This window comes from Talpa occidentalis, unplaced genomic scaffold, assembly GCF_014898055.3.
Source record: "Talpa occidentalis isolate TD23 unplaced genomic scaffold, MPIMG_talOcc4v2.1 talOcc4.10, whole genome shotgun sequence".
Lineage (NCBI taxonomy): Eukaryota > Metazoa > Chordata > Mammalia > Eulipotyphla > Talpidae > Talpa > Talpa occidentalis.
Genome location: NW_023600993.1, coordinates 102,727,056 through 102,732,668, shown reverse-complemented (window position 1 = coordinate 102,732,668; position 5,613 = coordinate 102,727,056). Strand labels below are relative to the sequence as shown.

The following is a 5,613-nucleotide window of genomic DNA, read 5'->3' as shown; positions in this document are numbered from 1 at the left end:
TAGACCCCAGGTAGGTATCAAAATGTCTTTTTTGTTTATATTTGTTGGCTATTCGTCAACTTCAAGGGGAAGAAGTATTAACCCAGAGTATATGCAGATACGGGGAAATCCCCCAAATATTTCAGAACTGGCCGGCAGGAGGAGACTGCCAGGTAGCCCTCATTTTAGCTACAAGGAGAGTTAAGTCCAAAAGACTGGGGGTCACATAGGTAGCCAATAATAAAGCTTGGAGTGGAGTCCAGATTTCCACAATCCGCGATTTATAAACCCTATGCCTAAGACAAGGACATGAAGGGTGGAGTGACTGTAGTGACAGGAAGAGCCAGAAAACAGTAGCCCAGCTGCATCCTATGTCCTCTGCGCTGGCCACCAGGCTGAGCACCTTGTGGCTCATTTCTCCTGACTTCACAAGGTGGTATAGTTAGCGCCATCCCACGGTCAGGAAAGCTGAGCTTTAAATGCCTAAGTCCATTGCCAGCTCTCTACACAATTTCTGTTACTCCTGGGACAAGAGACTGAGTTATACAGGACACCCTGGTCTGGGTTCACTTTTTTAGATTGAAGTGTGCAAAAGATTGATGACACTGCAAACACCTTTAAATCCACCCAGTTCAGAATGAATGAACACATTTTAAAAAGGCCACCTCTTAATATCATATGACAATAGTTGCTAAATGTAGCAAAATCGCTTAAATATTTTTTAATTTGTTGACTTATTTTTCTTTCTTGATGAAATCAAATAATTGTTTAAATTGATTTTATATTGAAAAAGGGAAATTAGAAGCTTTTTTTTTGAAATATGAATTTAGTCTGTTTTATGGCAAAATGGCACAAGTCCTCCTCTTAAGTATGGTGGAAAGTTCACACGATACCCCCAAACCTGTCCAGTGCCATTTTGAGTGCCTTCAGTAAAAATTTTTCATGAATTCCAGATCACTGAATTCTCAGTCACCCCATAATCAGTGATTATTTCTAGGCCACATGGGGTAGACATAAAGTAGTTGGGTGTGGTCACCTTAAATTCAAGATTTTGGGCAATGAGGTGACTGCCTGGCACAGAACAGATGTCATCTCACAGGCTTGTTATGCTCCAAGAAATCTTGCATCTCTCCAGTTGCCACCCATAGCCTTATCACTTAACCCCTTTCTTCCCACCAAGCGTCTATTCTTTTTTTACTTTCTCCTCTTCACATGTTTGAATCTACTAAAGTCCTGTTTCCCCAAGACACTAAGGAGAAGATGCAAAATCCCCTCTATTTTAATATGCAGAGTTAGCTTTTGCTGTTGACAGAACACCCAAATCAAGTGGACCCAAGCAACAGAGTAGGTAGGATGCTCTTCCCTAACCATGGTATTCCATGTAGAGCTGCCACAAACCTGCCAGCAGCGACTGGAACTCCTTCTTCTCCGTGGTTGATTCTGGTTCTTCTCCGTTGACTCCATTCTTAGGGGACAGTTCGCTTGTGACCTTCCTGTGTTCAAGGTCAGAGAAGAGTGAAAACCTTCTGGCATCACCTATAAGGTCCTGAAGCTGGTTCTTATTGTACTGACCATGGCCAAGGCTCCTATGAGACATTAACAAGATCACAGAAGTGAATCACCTATGACCACCCCAAAATATCTGGGGATGTTTTCAGAAAAACTGAGGATGGTTCTACAGAGGAAAACAGCAGTAGCTATTACATGCTTTTTGTCTAAAAAGAGCCCGTATTTGAGTTGACTCAGAATAGGGTTTATTTTTATAATCAATATGTCCATTGAGATATTTTCCGAACAAAAAGAAACTCCCTAACAAGAAGACCCCTGTACTACTTGTAAACTAACCTTTAATTTAAACTGAAACCAACCCCCAAAATAGAATTTCTTTGTATGCATTAGAATGAGAAACTATTTAAAGTAATCTAGATGATTTATTTCTATAATTTTTTAATATTCAAGTACATGGACAAACTAAATGAAAGCAGGCCAACCATTGTCTAATGGAGGGCCTGTTTTAATGGGTTGATAAAAATGATTTGCAATGCAAGTACAGCTAAGTACAGTTTTTTGCAGAGATAGAAGAGGGTAGATAAACTACTGCCACTAATGGAGGGTCCCCATCAATTAATATCCAAGCCTATTTGAAAATTAAGTCTTTGTTTTATACTATGTTTAAACATTGTGATACTTTTAAGCAAAATGGATGACTGTATTTATTATAGGTAGAATTCTGAAGGCTTTATAAACTATATATGGTGATTTGATATTATAGCTTCTATATTGACAGGCTCTTCTGTTATATTCCTTTATGACTATAGGGAGGATATTTGAAGTGCAATACATTAAAATACACTGAAAAATTGATAGAATATATCTAAAATGTTTTAGTGGTTTTTGGCTCTTAATAAGTTTTAGATCAACTTTATATTAATCATGATAATGGTGGTGGTGATGATGATAATGATGACATAGCTTGGGTACAGCAGTCTCATACAGGGTGAATAGGGGTTAGATGATATCAGACATCAGTTCAGAGACCCAATGGAAAAATGAGAGGAATATGGTTTCACATGTTTTCTCTGGCATGTAATTTACGAACTCAAGTGTGCACATGTGTCCATGTGTGTACCTATACCACTTAATAAAAAATTTATACACACACACAGGTGTTCAAATTACCAACACATAAAATAATGCTTCCTGATCCTATTATCTTGTGACAGAATGGAAGAGTAAACAAACGTATATTATTGTTTTATATTCTCATGGTGATTTTCCTGACAAAAATGAGAAGTCACAGAAATATAACTGATAAAATGTAGCACTGTATTTCACCGACATTATTTGTAAAACACAAATACACTACTCTGACCCATCGGTACTCACCAGTACCAAGTAGCTCTCTGCTTTGTCATTACTAATATTTTTTTTTTGCTCTGTCCTATTTTCCAAAGGTAGCAGAACATTATTACCAGTCTTTACAGTTTTTATCATAGTCTAGCCATGTATAGCACTTTTGAATAATCTTAGAATTTATAGGATAAGAAAGATTTTTAGTACTGCTTTTCCAAATGAGAGCACTTTTCATTGTACCATGTGCATTTCATAGGTTGATGAACATGGTTCTTAGCAACCCCCAGTCTTTGTGACTCCGACTTACCCTGTAGGGGAGGTGAGATGATGTTCAGCTTTCCTGCTGGAAGGGTGATCTGGACCTCACAATCTCTGGCGGTACCCCCTAGTCTTCAAATTCTTGGAGACTGACGTTTATGTGTCTACCCTTCATCCTCCCTAAGTCAACAGCTCTGCCTCATTCAACACTAAGTGTTTGTATTTCAACTAGCAACAAAATGACTTAAGGAGATGATTTTGCCTCTTCTTTATTCTACCAGGCTTGTTCTCCACATTACTAATGGCACATGCAGACAGTTTATTTTTCATGCATCGTTCTCAGTAGCAGTGTGAGCAAGTATCAGCTGACTCAGCGCATCCTAAACTAGAGATGTGTCTCTCGGTGAATACCAAGCTGGGCTCTAAATCGCTAAGGGCGATGAATCACGGAAGCCCACCTTCATCAATCTCTCCTACCAGCTTATTGTGTGGGAGGATTTTTCATCGGTGATGCCTTTCCCTTGAAATTTCAAACATCTGAGCATTTCTCTTGGGCAAGAGCTTATTCAGGCAATGTCTATCTTCCTTCTTTTTCTTCTTTGCCATTCTTTCTTTGTGAAGCCGGGAACAAGGTCTCCTAGAGATAGAGAATCATTTTATTGCTTTGTACAGTGATCAGGTGTCTGACAATTTTTATAGAGAGTCTACCGACAAAACATGCTGCTTGTTTTCAAACCCTGGTTAATGGAAGAGAGAGAAGAGTAGGGACAGAGGGGCTAAGCAGGAAGGTGAGGGGACACATAAAGGGAGGGAGCGATACAGGGTCAATAGGAGGAGGGGATGGAGGATGGGGAACTTACTCTGTGAACGTAGACAGAACTTGTTTTAAATCTTGGCTCCACAGCTTTACTGGGGCACGACAAATGGAGATTTAAAGATACAATTTAAAGTCTACCTGGAATCCAATTTATGATCCAAGAGATCTTAGACCCTCCCTAGGAAGTGAGAAAAGGGGAAAATAACTCAGTGCTTTCATGGCCAAAATGCTGATTGTAGAAAAAGGTGAAGGGATATCGTTTATCATTTGTTTCTCAGGACAGCTCTGAATCAAGAATGGGTTTATATGAAGTAAAGGGTGGAAGAACACAGAAAAGAGTGGTTTTGATTGCTTTATAAAGCATAAAACTCTGGGAAAATATGGAATCCACCTATGTAGTCGGGCAACATGAATGCCACGGCAGAGAGGAAGGAGAATATTTATGCCAACAGAGGTGTAGGAATACAAAGAAGTATTAATTAATTACAAACTAAAATGCTCCAGAAAATTAACAAAAAGTTCTTGAAGTGGCATGTCGATGGCGGTTACATTGATCATCACAGAATGAGGATGAAATGACTGTGATAAATCTATTTCAAGAAGATTCCGAAATTCCATACTGACAGTCACTGAAATGCTTAAAGATAAAATTCGATGATTAAGGAAAGCAATACTAGAGAAGAAATCTAGAAGTGGGCCCATATTTTGTACATCAAATTATTTATTTGATAGAGTAGATAAGTCAATAAAAGGAAATATATTCAGTTCTCAACAAATGCATGACAAAAATTTATGCAGAGACTAACCGGGTGGTCATCATTCTTTTTAATATCTAAGTCTCAATACCTGTGAGATCTTGGCATTTCACAGTTTTCTCATCTGTGAAATAGAGAGAACAGCATATACTACCTAGGCCATTATGCAGATGCTATGAAATAACTTCTGCAGAGCATGGCGTCCTCTCATGCCAGCCAGAAGAGCTGGGCTTCCCACACACATCACAGGTAGGCTGACTTATGTCAGAACACAGCTCCGAGGCCAGCATTTTGGAGGCATAGCAAATAAATAACCTATAGTATTCACGATTGTTCTAAGCTTTACTCACCATTGTGATCTTCATTTTTTTTATAATAAATTTTATTTTTATATTCCCCATACAATTGCAACCTCCTTATTTTGACCCCAACCCCTCCCCTCCCACCCCCTACCCCCCATAGAGTGTCTCTGGTTCATAGTTTTTTGTTGATTTTGATTTTCACTTTCTTATAGTTATTCATTTTCCTGGTCCCTTATTTAAATTTTCTAGATTCCTGCTATGAGTGAGACCATCTGGTATTTTTCTTTTTCTCTCTGGCTTATTTTGACCATTGTGATCTTGTTTTGATTATCCTGGCAATGGTTACCGCAATGATTACAAGTATACAAAAAGGTTATGAGGTCTATCAAATATTAAAAACCAAATCCTGTATATTTTGATCAAAAAATCTTCAGGATTATAGATCCATCCACCTATGTTTAAAAAGACTTGTGGGCAAGGATGTATATTGAGTTAGAATTTGCAATTACAAAATCCTGGAAAAAGTTTAAATATCTTCTAATAGGGAATGACAATATTACAGAACATTCATGAATGCTCTTTAAACACTGAGAAGCATGAAGTAAAGAACAGTGAGGATCTGAAATGATATCCAGTCTTCTTAGACATA

The 5,613-nt window shown here is 38.3% G+C and overlaps 1 long non-coding RNA gene across 1 annotated transcript; it reads right to left on the bottom strand.

The window, feature by feature from the left end:
* Positions 1–1,532: 1,532 nt before the first annotated feature.
* On the bottom strand, positions 1,533–4,021 carry LOC119254605 (uncharacterized). Its single transcript, XR_005127315.2, has 3 exons — positions 3,951–4,021; positions 3,140–3,727; positions 1,533–1,565 (listed from the first exon to the last, which is right to left on the bottom strand). It is a non-coding gene; the product is annotated as an uncharacterized LOC119254605 (long non-coding RNA).
* Positions 4,022–5,613: the final 1,592 nt, after the last annotated feature.